Below are 14,585 nucleotides of genomic sequence, written 5' to 3'. Positions count from 1 at the left end.
AAAACTAACTGCTGATCTCTTTTTTTTTCAAGTCCTATTGTGCGAGCTATCGACAAACTGACCGATGAAAATGATGAGCTACCGGCGATGCAAGTCCAAAGACGGCTATGGGCTGACCTCGGTGCGAATATAAGCCCGACATCGATAAGAAGAGTACGCAGGAGGCTTGGATGGAGATACAGAAAAACCAACACATGCCCCATGATAAGGCTAAAAAACAAAGAGGAAAGACTCAAGCAAGCGCTCCAATGGATTGAACAGGGGGAGGCATTTCAGGATGTACTTTTTACCGACGAAACAACAGTGGCTCTGGAACAGTTTTCAACAATGGCATTTTGCAAAAAGGGGAGACATGTGGACAAGCCAAAGCCCAAGCATCCACTGAAGGTTCACGTCTGGGGGGGTATATCTAGAAGAGGCCCGGGACCACTTCTTATTTTCGAAGGAATTATGGACCGTGTATTCTTCGAGGAAGTCGTGGTCACACAGCATGCTGCCCCATATATCAGGGAGCAGTTTGGATCAAGGCACCGTCTCTTTCAAGACAACGATCCGAAACACACAGCAGCAAGGGCGAGGCTTATAGCAGAAGGAGTGAACTGGGTGAAAACTCCAGCCGAATCCCCAGATCTAAATCCGATAGAAATGGTTTGGCATTCGTTGAAAGACTACATTCGGAAAACCGCTAAGCCCGTCACAAAGCAGGAACTGATCGATGCGATCTATAAATTCTGGGAGGAAGAACTGACCGAACAAAATTGTAACAATTTTATTAACAGGCTGTTTCGTGTTCTTCCTAGGATTGTTGACCGGGGCGGGGGACATTCGGGAATGTAAGTCGGAGAAAGACAGTCTCACGTTCGATAATTATATTTTCTTTCTTTTCTTTCTTTCATTATTTCTTCGTAGCCTGCAGAGCACACACCGCCTCCGGACACTCCATCCCGGCCTCTCAGTTCACCACCGCGCAGGAATCTGTTGATGCTGTCCCCGCCGGCTATCTCCCCCCAGGAAGCACAGCGGAATTCACAGATGCCAGTGGGACGAATAATTCTCCCAGATGTCCAACTGCTACCCATCACCCAGGAGATGGAGGGGGGGTTGTACTTGCAGTGCATCGGCATAGACGGGAAAGCAAGAGCCGACCGCTACGCCGCCCTCGTGTTTCGAAATCTTGTGACTTTTGAAATTTACTGGGGGTGGACCACGTCTGTAAATTTCGATGGGTCCAGAGGCAAAAGTGCCTTGCCTTGCAATCTCCGGGAAACCATTAGTACGATGGTGAATCGGAGATTCTCAACCCTTGCTGCGTACGACTGGAAAAGAATTCGTGATCGGATCAACGAAATGCTTCGTAGGAGGAGGCGGTCTTTTCCTCTTGTCTAACAGTCTGTCCACAAACAAAACATTCCTGTTAGACAAGAGGAATTGAAAAAAAAACAATGTTGTCAATGAAAACCGTGTGTGTGTCTCTCCCTGCTGGATGTCCCTCTCACAAACTGCTGAATGAATAAAATAATTTTATTGAAAACGAGTTTGCGATTGTCTGGTCTTTAAATTCTGGAGATACGCGATTCCATATTATATTCCCTTTTAATCAAATTCTAAAAGTATGCTTGTTGACTCCGGTATCGCGTTAGTTAAAGACTTCGATGCTTAAAATGTTTAGGGAGAAATGGAATACTGGTGTGTATGTTTTCTTTAAAGTACCGAGACCAGCCATAAACTGTATGTTTAAGTTCCAAAATTAATATCGTTTATGGGCTTCACACGCGTTGCAGTATGCTCAGGCACTAAGTAAAAGGAGATGCTTCGTATTGCTTGACTAATTTTAAAAACTAAGTTATAAATATAAAAATTGCAGGCGCTGCTCTGGTGCGTCGGCTCCTACACAGTGCCTGTCTGCCGTAAGCGTTACAATATACATACAGTACCCAACACTGCTTGTACCCATCTGTCATGCAAATAAAACACCTTGAATTGAATTGAATTGAGGGGAGAAAGGGGGGGATACTAAAGCCAATACTGGCTCAATGGGCTTTGACGTGCTAATGCGTTGGTTTAACGGTCCGGGTGTGGCAGGCTTCCAATGTCAACTCGACTCGATTAGAAGACAATGAACGTATTTTAGCCCTAAATGAATTAATAGCAAACATGGTTTACATAAAATACATTTTTCCAAGAAAGTTTATAATAATACGATCTATAGTTGAAATCTGAGCCTACTTTAAAAATAACGGAAAAGCATTTTCAGAGAGCAATCACGCTGTGTTTATGTAGAAAAAGTGATTAGGTTTATGAGCAATCTAATTACCTATTGGCTTAAAACGCTATATAAAATAAAGTTTATTTAGAGATGAATGATCAGTGTCGCAGTTTAAATAATGTGAGTCAGGAAACTAACACAGCGCCACCGGATTTAATAACGCAATAAAAACGCTATAAAATAATGTGACACAGTACAGCACAGTACAACAATACTGACCATGACTTTAGAAGCATAAATTACCTTACACTCAATTTAAACACAAGCTGTCTTTCTGTATGAACCTCTAAGCTGGTTCATACAGAAAATGTAGAAATGCACTAGCCTGATCATGATTAAAAAACACATAATTAAACACGCGTTTGCGATTTAAATCAGAACACGATTTAAATCAATATAAATGTTTATATTGTAACGCAAACTGTCCAGCTCGCATGATCAGGCAGGCGAAACAGCCCTACACAGACCTGCCGCAGTACACGGATATAATCATACCGTTATTAAATTCTTTAGATACGCGATTCCATATTATATTCCCTTTTAATCAAATTCTAAAAGTATGCTTGTTGACTCCGGTATCACGTTAGTTAAAGACTTCGAAGCTTACAATGTTTAGGGAGAAATGGAATACTGGTGCGTATTTTTTTCTTTAAAGTACCGAGACCAGCCATATACTGTATGTTTACGTTCCAAAATTAATATCGTTTATGGCCTTCACACGCGTTACAGTATGCTCCTATTCTTTTTATGCTCAGCTACTAAGATTTCCCTTCAGTGGTAAAATTCAATATCTACAACGGGCACAGTAAAGACGTTTACAGTACAGTAAGTCTTTCTACGACAGACCAACGGACCACGAGTGCCCCTGTCGGTCAACCAATCACGTACCGCGGTATCGCGTGTCATCATACCTGCGGTACTGTACTGCGGTGTCTGTGCCGCGCACTTTGAATGGCTGCATCTGTACAGGGAAAAACAAAGCTTCCAGCTGGAAGCGGTGTTAATGGTGCCGGCGGTGGGGCGCTCGCCCTGAGGTCTGTGCGGGTCCCAATGCCCCAGTATAGTGACGGAGATGCTGTGTTGTAAAAGGGCGCTGTCTTTTGGATGAGATGTAAAACCGAGGTCACAGCGCTCTGTGGTCATTAAAAATGACCACCAAAACCTTTGACAAAAGCTCTTGGTAATTGATGGTCTTCAATAATGCTTCTCCTTTAGGTACATTTTAAATCAGCTGAAAAATGCTGTGAAATGGGGGGGCACTTCAGGCCAGTGTAGGATTTGGGTTACAAGAACCATGAAACTGCACGAGAAAGCCCGTACACTGAATTACACGGCTTTCTATTCAAAGGAGGACAAAAGAAATTCCCTGAGTTCGATTTTTTGCAGCACAGAGAGGAGCACTGTTGTGAGGCCGGTTAGCTCAGTTGGTTTGAGCGTGGTGCTAATAACGCCAAGGTCACGGGTTCGAGCCCCGTACTGGCCAGGTCCTTTTCTCCTCTCTTACCAAAGCTGTTAGGTTCCTTTCCGTGGTGAGAGGGGTTGTCATGCAACGCTGCCACATAGTGCCGACAGACAAGAGTGTTGCGGGAGAAGAGAAAAGTGTTTGAAGATTTAAGAGTGTCTTAGGTGGAGCCAAAATCAAGTGTCACAAATACAAGTGGGAGGATTTCCAATGTTTAATATGGTAAAAATAAGCGGAAGTTATCTGCCGGTCCGGCACAGTCTGCCATGCTTTTGTCATATACTGTAAAGTGGTGTCGAACTGGGTGTCGAACTGGAGCCTCACCATTTGCATATGTGAGGCTCCAGTTATACATCGAGTGTCACATTAAATGACAAAAATGAAGAGAGTTAAAGCAGCTGGAGAGGTTTTCTTACAACTTTTGAGCTGACACAGTTTTGGAAAATGTTTCCTTCACGCTGCACTGTACAACATAGGCAGCCAAGAGTCTCCAAAACAAAACAGAATTGACAGATAGGAGAAAATTCCCACTCATCCTGAAGTTCCCAAAATCCAGCACTGAGCGTAAACAAAGTGTCTAAGTAGCGTGGGAATGCTAACCCTAACCCTAGCTGGAGTTTGAGCAATCCAGCACTGAGCGTAAAAAGATGAGTCAAAGTAACGTCTAATCGGATTAGTTTCCTTAGAGCTGGTTCAGAGTTTGTTCAACAGTTTACCTTTCACAGATGGGCAAAGAAGAAAGTTGGGGGTGCACGCTTCAAGGCACCTTACAGCTGTAGGGAGTGATTCAAGACGATTCGTGGCGTGTGCTCGTTCCCATATACCGTACGCCCCGGGGTGCAGTGCTAGGATGACGTACAATACCGCTTGGGCACGTAACGGCGTTATATGCAAGTGCGGGACGTGAGGGTTTTCGTTTGTTCGTTTTGTTTTGCTCTGCTTTGCTTTGTTTCGTGGTCAAGAGGCGTAAGGTAAGTCGTAATCCAGGGAGAACACTGGTGGCAAACAGTCCGAGGTGAGAGGCGAGGTCCAAAGTCAAAAAGGCAGAAGGGGAGTCCAATATCCAGAATAAACGAGGTAATGGAAAAAATGCCAGGTAGAGCTCTCAAGGAATAGACTCAATACTGAGCAGCGGGAAGCAGGTAAAGATGGTAAAAATAGCACTGTGTACCGCACGGTGGAGTGTGTGCAGGTGGGTTAACTCGTGCGGCAGCGTTTGTTAATAATCACCCACTGCTGGTGCTGATTAGATCGCTTAAGAGTTGGTCTTAACTGCCTGGCGGTCATGACAAGCTCCTCTTTAAGCTGTGGTTTAGTTTTGCAATCGTGTTTCTAGAGCAGTTATTTATGGGGGTGGGTGGGTCTTTCACAGAGGCTCAGGACAAATCCCCCACATGAAATTTTACTGTGTGCGTTCAGACAGTCACAGGTCAAGAGCCAGGCAGGAGGACAATGGACAGAAGAGCCAACGAACTAAAAATAAAAGAACGAATATGAAGAAGCCACCATCTTTTTCTTTTTGACATTTTCCGACTTTCATGCAAGCCAGGACAAAGTTGCTCGTAGCTACTTGTGGATTCAAATACTCTATCGAGTGCTTTGATGAGTTTTTGCAATTTGATTGTCGTCCTGTCAGCCTGTTTCTGTTTTTTTTTTCAATCTAGGGATGGAAAGTATGAGGGAAATGATGGAGCAATCAATAACCGCTCCGGAAAAATGGCAGAAAGGAATGGTCCGTCACTAAGGACATTTGTGAAGCAGAGGAGTGACATCACCACAAAGGCGACACATTCTGCTGATGGTTTTGGTGAATAATGATTGAGGCGCGTTAAGAGAAAGGTAGCTGTGTCAGCATGCGTAGGCTGCAAAGGATCAAGCAAAGGTTTACTCCATGCTGAAAAGAGAAGAAAAGAAGCACAATGTTTCGACTGTGGAGCCTTCTGCACCATCTTCTTTAGCGGTGATGATGTTTACATTGGAAAAACTGAGACATGCGTCCCTGGGTGGCCTTGAACCACCAACCTTTCGGTTAACAGCCGAATGCGCTAACCGATTGCGCCACAGAGACTGACGGCCGCTTGTGCTCTCTACATTTGCAGGTTTATGGTCAAAGAAAACAATCACTTGCGCTTCTTGCAGCCGGCAATCTTTTTCCACTGACAACCAAGAAATGGATTTCATCTTTCACAAGCTGTATGGATTTCTTCAAAAACAAGTTATTCCAGAAAGGAAATGAATTCTTGCATTAAACTGAACCAAGCTGTACATGTTTGTCTGAAATGAGACATTCGGCACAACAAGACACGGAGAGAGGCACCGCTGGTATTCAGACCCAGGATCGCCTGCTTACTAGGCGGGCACTTTAAGCCACTAGGGAACAGCACCAGCGGAGCACCGCGCTTTTACAGACACTTAGACACATCTGCATTCGGTGTGCACTTAACCTGCTCTCTGAGCCCGTTGCCTCCGTCCCATTTAATAGCAGAACTGACGCCAAGAGAAATGATGAGAAATGGCATTTATCGGGCACTTTTCATGTCCAAGGAGCTCAATGCCCTTGACACCTCCCCAAGGCGACAGAGCTGTGCATTCTTTGGCGACACCATTTTTTCTTTTGTTTAATTTCTATACTTATTGATAGAATAAAAACGATATGTCATGTACTGTAAGGGAAATGTCTCTTTTCATGGGGAAAGCTAGCACCAGCAAATGTTGTGTTTAGAAGAAGTGATTTAACATGACACGTGACCTAATTTACCGGAGCAAAAGCTCACCCAGCAAGCCCTGCTTTACTTCTACAGGAGAGAAGTACTGTAGAGTCTGCTAGATGTTCAGCTGGGTAGCTACTTCAGCATGCCTCGGCTGCAAAGGATCAAGTAATAGGTTTATTGCATGCTGAAAAGAGAAGAACGGAAACACAGCATTTCGACTGTGAGGTCTTCTCACACCTGAAGAAGCCTCACACCTGTAAAAGGCTCCATGGTTTTCTTTCTTCTCTTTTCAACATGGAATACACCTATTGTCTGCAAGATGTGACAATTTCATGGTGTTTTGGAAGAAAACCTTTTTTCTTTGAATTCAAAATCAATCGGAATTTCAGCACGACACATCAACACTTTTTCTGTTCTCTGTGGTAGAGTGCAAGCGCATGTTCCATGGGCCAGTGTTGTAATGGATAACGCGTTTGACTTCGAATCAGAAGATTGTAGGTTGGAGTCCTGCCTGGCTCGTGAGGCTTTTAAACCTCTCAGGTTCCTCGGTAACAGGTTGCCGTCATGTATATGAACTATAAAAAAGCATTTGCCACAACCCGTAAATTAGCACGCAAGTGCGGGCTAGTTAACACAGAACTGTATGGAGATCATCTCCAGCTCCGAGCTCAATTGCAATGAAAAAACATGCAGAACAGAACTGGAGAGCAGCTGAATTTGTGCTCAGTAGGGTGGGGAGGACTCAGCATTGCTATTGTTCTAATTATTATGAACTGCAGGGGATCTGAATCAGAACATGTCAGTTAGTTTGATCATTGCGTCAATATGTAGGCCACGTTAATATAGAATTATTACTTTGTCTGTCTCTTCTTTGTATATAGCTGAATGTCCCTGACAATTTCATGTTGCCTGCGATGTGTCCCCTCTCCCCACAGCAGTGGCAGATGACCAGCCGTCATCGCTCCCCCAGCATCGTCGCGCTGGGCGTCTCCTCCTCCCCATCTGATTCCCCGTGCGCCCCTCCGTTGGCGCCCACCGGTTTCCTCGAATACGGCATCAGTCTGCTCAGCCAGAGCCAGGGCCTGCTCCAAGGGGACCAGTGCGGCCAGCATCACGTGGCACTGCACCTCAGTCGGCACCGGGGCCAGGAACGCCTGGAGCGCTATTTCCCGGTGGGCCTCCTCCGGGAGAGTAGGGTAACCCTGGCGGGCTAAGTAGGCCACGTCTGCGGCTGTTACCTTCACTGTTACCTGGATACCTCTTTATCTAGAACTCACTCTTCCCCCTGCCTGTCTGGCTTCTTTTAATCCTTCTGTGCCCAGATTGCAGCGGGTAAGATATTTTTCCAAGAAAAAAAGAGAAATTAAAAAAAGAGAAATTTCACCAGAGCCCCTGCTCATGTCTAATTTTTAGTTTAGAAGGATTCAAGCAAGATTTTGGATGAAAGGCAGCGACCTTAATCAAGCCCAAATCATAATTGAACCCATTCAGAGCCTACATTACATTTTAGTGTTTCATTCTGAGCAGAATGCCCTCACACCTGAAGAAGGCTTGCGTTTTCTTCTCTTTTAAGCATGTGTACAATGCTGTAATACAATTTAAAATAATTAAAAGTTTAAAAAGTATCAACTAAACTCCATTAATATCGAGTGTCTTTTATACAGCTTTTATACAGCTTTTAAGTATAGATTACACTTTTCTAAAATGTATTTAAAAAATAAAAACGATTACTAATCTAATCTTTCCACGTTTGATCCCAAAATCCCAAGAAAAATTAATCTAAACTAGGAGAAAGCTATGCTGAAAGTTTATTAATATACTTAGAAGACAAAGATAACAATTTATGTTGCATTTGTCTGATTGTGAATCAAAAAATACATTTAATTAACTGCTCTCAGTGACAGCTGACAATCCTCCATACACTCAAGTGAAAAATTAGTAATGCCAATGTAAACGTCGTATTTACAATTTGTTGATAATAGAAATGTTAAGTTCTCTAAAGCTTTTTGAGGCAGCAAAAGATTTGAACACCCTATATTGTAATGAGCTGCTGAGCTGAGAATGGGTTATGTTCCTGCTGTCAGAGGGGGTGGAAAGTGCCCGCGGTTATTTAATTAGTATTACAATTCACACTGATTCCCTTGCAAAGGTATGGACATAAGAATATTCGTGCGTGGTCAAAAAATGGCATTAAGCACTTAAAATTAATATGGTTAATAAGAGTAAACTGGAACATGCTGTAACAAGATCGGCTAAACTGGGATCTATCGCTTACGCCTGAAATTGGAGCTGCTGTCGCAGTGAATAGCGACTAATAAGTCTGTCTTTCTGTGGGGGGAAGGGAATCTGATCTGATCTGCAAACCTCCAACAGAGCTGTTCAACTGGTTTTTGTCGGGCACATCAAGTGTCAGGTGTAAGCGATAAATATATTTAGCTGAAAAGCTGTACAACGCAAGACATTTCAGTACTCTAGGTTTCGTGAAAAAGCACATTGTGCTGCTGTAATACAGTTTAAAATAATTAAAAGTCTAAACAGTATCAGCTTATGTATGGGTTGTAATTTAAAAAAAGTCAAAAACCGCACTCAAAATGCAATTTAGCGCTTTCTGGCAAGAGGAGACACCCAAATTAATAATGTAACATGCTACTGTTTGTGCATGGATATAGTTATAATGCTATTTCCTTAGACACGTGATTCCATGTTTTATTTTGAATCCCCGGCGGAACCGGGCATCCATAAGAATCAAGTACTGTAACAGGTTTATTCTATGCTGAAAAAAAAGAAGAAAGAAAACACATTCCATAAGAATCAGCGCCTTTATATAGCGCCTTTAAAGGTGGCTTCTCAAAACGCTTTACAGGATAAAAACAACAATAACAACAACAACAACAACAATATTGTGTTTCATTGCACTTTGACAGATTGTCTTTAAATCAACTGTTGATTTAAAGTTTGACAGTAAATGTTTATATTGTAACGCATACAGCCTCCATTTCTTATTAAAAATGTAGCCTAAGAGGGGGGGTCTGCTCTCACAATCCTCCATATACTCAAGTGAAAAATTAATAATGCCAATGTAAACATCGTATTTACAATTTGTTGATAATAAAAATGTTAAGTTTTTTAAAGCTTTGTGATAGTTTACCCAGTTTACCCATTGTTATTAAAAATGACTTGGATTCGAACATGTTGTGATATTTAGAAATATAAAAGTCAATTAACTGTCAATTTCCATATTTATGTCTTTATTTAGCGGTTTCATTAGTGACAAAGGCTAAACTTTCTTGGAAAAATGTCTTTGCTGTCTTGCTGATACGTTAAGCTTTCTAAACTCAGCCACAAAGTCATGTGACTGATTTTTCGCCCTGTTTCGTTGGTTAAACGCAATGATCACAAGCACCACCATGGTAACTGGGACATGTAGTTTTTAATTCAGATTGAATTATAACTGTACGTACTGTAGCGGCGAGGCTTATTAATAAGACAGAATTAAGTGTTGCTGTGCTTTCCCAAATGAGGCCCCATCTCCCTCTTCATCTCTGTGGTGCAGTAACAGAGAAGCTATTCATGCAGACTGATTTAAAGATGTTTTCTTTTGATAAGGTACAGCTCCCAAATGGGGATGCACTTAGCTAAGCCTGGCTATCATGATCAATGGTCATCCATTGGCGCCTAAAGGTCTGCAAGATTCCAAGAGAGAGCCTCATCCAAGTGGTCTACAACCCCAAGGTCAACATCACCAGAGCACCGTCGCAAGCTGAACAGCAAAGCCTGGCATAGAGCCAGAGAGCGCGGATTAGACAGCAACAAGCCTGCAACTGCTTTGTGCCCGCAGGAGATCTGAATCCCCAGAGATTGGATGAGTATTCAACTTCACTGCATGACAGCTCGAGAATTCAATTGTTATCCCAACCAGTTGATATCAATTTAATTCCTAAGAGTTATGTACTTGTTTTGAGTATCTAGTGTAGAAGTTATAACCAAGTTCATTTACGAAACGGTCTAAATGAATGATATACTGAACGTATGTCCTCTTGATATATGTAACTCTTTGTAACTGACTGAATATATACCTTTTGTATTCTGATAACCCTCTCGATAAGATCTGTTAGGTTTACATGCATATTCTATGTATTAATAAATGTATCCTCGTGTATTAGTACCTGTGTGTGTGCGTTGTTTGAGTTATGTCGCATGGTTGGATTCTAAAGCCATCAAAAGAATCAACTTTGTGATTTACTGCTACAATGAATAATTGTCTCAGTAAATCCCAAATCCTACAGAACTAGTGCCTTCAGAGAGCACACTACAGATGTTACCTATTTATCGTTGAACAGGATGTATGTGATGTGGCGACTAGGTTCAATTTTGTATCCTCTTTAAAAGATTAAGGATTGGGGTGAGTGTGATTTACCACCCTTTCAGCTAAGAACCCGACGTGCGGACCGTTTAAGCTGCATAGACTCGGTCGTTTAACTCTTCTCCATTAGCAGGGTTAAGGTTAAAGAAAAAAACATTGCTGACCTCTTTTTTTTTTTGCCAGCCGCGAGCGCTGATTAGCAAGGTTTGTATTTCATGTTTTGCAAGTTGCATCCATTTTAAGAAAAACAAGTCGTTCAAGACAGGAAATGAATGCTTGCATTTAATTAAGTCTAGCCGTAGGCGGTTGTCCATAATGACCAGTTCTGTTTGAGAAGACAGAACAAAAAAGGCACCGCTGGGATTCAGAGCCAGGGTCTCCTGTTTACTAGGCAGGCGCTTTAAGCAACTAAGCCACGGCGCCCCAGGAGCACTGTCCTTTTGCAGCCACTTGGACACACCACTCAGACACATCTGCATTCGGTGTGTGCTCCGCCTGCTCGCTGAGCAAGTTGCCACCTTTACATACAATAGCAACATCAACACCAAGAGAAAGGGTGACAAATGGCTTTTATCTGGAACTTTTCATGTCCAAGGAGCTCGATGTGCTTTCTGTGTACAACAGGGCCACTGATCTCCACACTGGCCATTGAACCACAGCAGTGGCTTGCTGGCTTGACATCTCCCAAGGAAAATGTTGAAATCGCATGTGGAACAGGAAAATGACCCTCGAGTACGAGGGAAAAAAAAGAAAAAGATCATCTGGAGCGCGCCAACCCATGTCCGGACAGCCCACTTCTGTCGACGAGGTGGCCGAGTGGTTAAGGCGATGGACTGCTAATCCATTGTGCTCTGCACGCATGGGTTCAAATCCCATCCTCGTCGCTCTCCATGTCTGACACGTGTGCCCGTTTGGCATTGGCTATCCTGTCGTTTGCTCTGGTTCTAGAGCTGTACATTTTCTAGCGGTGGCTGAACATGGTATAGTAGGCTAACGTCGGTATCGAGCAGTAACAGTAATGGCATTTACGTGCCGCTGCTGCCAAGTAGCTCTGGTTTGAGACCGCGTTTTCACTTACTTGCAACGCAAACAGAGAAAGCGATTTTTGACAGTCTCTCGAGAGACTGCGCTAGGTGTTTAGGGATAGACTTTGTCAGTTCCCCCTGGGATGGTGGCCTCTCAAATAGTTTGTGATTCCTCTAGACGTTTATACAGTAGAAGCCTGCTTCGTGGCTTAAATCCAAGCTAAGGAAACGAGTTAGAGGTCTGATGCAGAACTGCGAATTCAATGAAGGGGAACACTACAGTACATTGCACTGTATGTGTGAGGAAAGCTGCCCCCTACTGTTCCTTGTCGACCGAACAGAGGACTGTAAAGGATACCGCTAAGAAACTTTAGGATGCTGGTTGGAATCCAGCTCCAAAGTAGCCCCTTTGGGTGTTATGTCATCAAAAAGTAAGAACAGCGAATCTCCATTTGATCAAAAGCGCAACAGAACTGTTTTCCGTGGAGCAGGTTTCAGACCCGTAGACCTGTTTTATTTGTAGGGCAGGGCGCATTCCCAAACGCGAATCTCCTGTTTTAGAAATGCTTTGGGCGGCGTGAAGTGAAAATAAGAAGTGGGCTCCAGATGCACATGGAAGCAATCAAGTGTTTCATCCGAGCTGTTTCAAAGACTGCTCAACAGCTTTCCTTTTACAGAGGCCCAACGATTAATGATGGGGGTGCACCCTTCAATGTGCCTTACGACTCTAGGGAGTGATTGAGACGATTCGTAGCGTGTGTTCATTTCCCTCTATTCCCCATGTTGCAGTGGTAAGACGGTGTGCATTCTGACAGCAATCTCTTTCAAAAAATGATTTTACCTTATCGCGGCTTTGCCCTTCTTGCCTCTTTGGACAATATCTCCATCTTGTGGTCGTTGTTGGTAATGTCTTCTTATGCCCTTTTTTATTTAAATTCTCTATTAGTTGATTATAGAATCTCTACAATGGAGTTGAAAACATCAGTTTTATAGCAGACAATATGACATTATTTATAGTCCAATTAGAAACTTATTACCCTGTTTTTAACATAATAACAAATTAAAATTGATTAAAACTAAGTTTGGAACACCAGGGAACATAACGAATGATTTTTAGGAAAACCATGAGGTTCTCTGTGTCCGATGCCTGCAAGGGGAGAAAGCTAGAATCCTTTGATTTTTTCAAAATTTGAAAATAAACATCATATAACAACTGCTTTCATTCCTAGGAATGAAAAATAACAATTTTTGAAGACATAGTAGTTTCTAAAACACTACAATAAAGTTAAAAACATCAGTTTTATATTACATTATTTTTAGTGAAATTAGTCATTTTTTGCACTATTTTTAATAAAATATCTAATTAAAAGTGATTAAAATTAAGTTTGGAACAACAAGGAACACAAAAAAAAAGATTTTTAGGAAAACCATGAGGTCCTCTGTGCCCGATGCCTGCAAGGGGAGAAAGCTAGAATCCTAAAAAAAAGTTATCAATTCTAGAGCCTAAGAGGAAAACAAGACAAATGTATATCTCCAAATAATTTTATGTGCTTCAGAAGAGCCCAGGAAAGTTTTTTGCATACATGAAACCACGCCCGTTTGCACATAAGCAGACATGGTTGCACACACGACTGCATGAAAGCACACGTGCATGCGAAGTCATCCTGTTGAGCATTTGAAAAGCCGCACCACGTCGCACTTGAAATAGCTCTTACATTAGTGGTAGACGCAGGAATCGCCGTTTTATTTACGCTCTTACCAACGCGATGGAAAGCAAAACAAAGCAAAGCAGAGCAAAACAAAACGAACAAACGAAAACCCTCACGTCCCGCACTTGCATATAACGCTGTTACGTGCCCAAGCGGTATTGTACGTCATCCTAGCACTGCACCCTGGGGCGTAAGGTATATGGGAACGAGCACACGCCACGAATCGTCTCGAATCACTCCCTACAGCTGTAAGGCGCCTTGAAGCGTGCACCCCCAACATTCTTCTTTGCGCATCTGTGAAAGGTAAACTCTTGAGCAAACTCTGAACCAGCTCTAAGGAAACTAATCTGATTAGATGTTACTTTGACTCATCTTTTTACTCTCAGTGCTGGATTGCTCAAACTCCAGCTAGGGTTAGGTTTAACATTCCCACACTATTTAGACACTTTGTTTACGCTCAGTGCTGGATTTTTGGAACTTCAGGACGAGTGGGAATTTTCTCCTATCTGTCAATTCTGTTTTGTTTTGGAGACTCTTGGCTGCCTATGTTGTACAGTGCAGCGTGAATGAAACATTTTCCAAAACTGTGTCAGCTCAAAAGTTGTAAGAAAACCTCTCCAGCTGCTTTAACTCTCTTCATTTTTGTCATTTAATGTGACAATCGATGTATAACAGGAGCCTCACATATGCAAATGGTGAGGCTCCAGTTCGACACCACTTTACAGTATATGACAAAAGCATGGCAGACTGTGCCGGACCGGCAGATAACGTCCGCTTATTTTTACCATATTAAACATTGGAAATCCTCCCACTTGCATTTGTGACACTTGATTTTGGCTCCACCTAAGACACTCTTAAATCTTCAAACACTTTTCTCTTCTCCCGCAACACTCTTGTCTGTCGGCACTGTGTGGCAGCATTGCATGACAACCCATTTCACCACGGAAAGGAACCTAACAGCTTTGGTAAGAGAGGAGAAAAGGACCTGGCCCGTACGGGGATCGAACCCGCGACCTTCGCATTATTAGTACCACGCTCGAACCAACTGA

General features: G+C 42.8%; 3 non-coding genes across 3 annotated transcripts; 2 read left to right on the top strand and 1 right to left on the bottom strand.

Moving 5' to 3' along the window:
- Positions 1–3,675: 3,675 nt before the first annotated feature.
- trnai-aau (transfer RNA isoleucine (anticodon AAU)) lies at positions 3,676–3,749 on the top strand. Its single transcript has one exon. It is a non-coding gene; the product is annotated as a tRNA-Ile (tRNA).
- A 1,973-nt stretch (positions 3,750–5,722) lies between these two features.
- On the bottom strand, positions 5,723–5,796 carry trnan-guu (transfer RNA asparagine (anticodon GUU)). Its single transcript has one exon. It is a non-coding gene; the product is annotated as a tRNA-Asn (tRNA).
- Positions 5,797–11,604: 5,808 nt separating this feature from the next.
- On the top strand, positions 11,605–11,686 carry trnas-gcu (transfer RNA serine (anticodon GCU)). The gene has a single exon. It is a non-coding gene; the product is annotated as a tRNA-Ser (tRNA).
- The last annotated feature ends 2,899 nt before the right edge of the window (positions 11,687–14,585 follow it).

This window comes from Lepisosteus platostomus, unplaced genomic scaffold, assembly GCF_059453375.1.
Source record: "Lepisosteus platostomus isolate fLepPlt1 unplaced genomic scaffold, fLepPlt1.hap1 Scaffold_32_H1, whole genome shotgun sequence".
Lineage (NCBI taxonomy): Eukaryota > Metazoa > Chordata > Actinopteri > Semionotiformes > Lepisosteidae > Lepisosteus > Lepisosteus platostomus.
The sequence above is the reverse complement of the archived record's forward strand: the minus strand, read 5'-3'. Positions and strand labels throughout refer to the sequence as shown.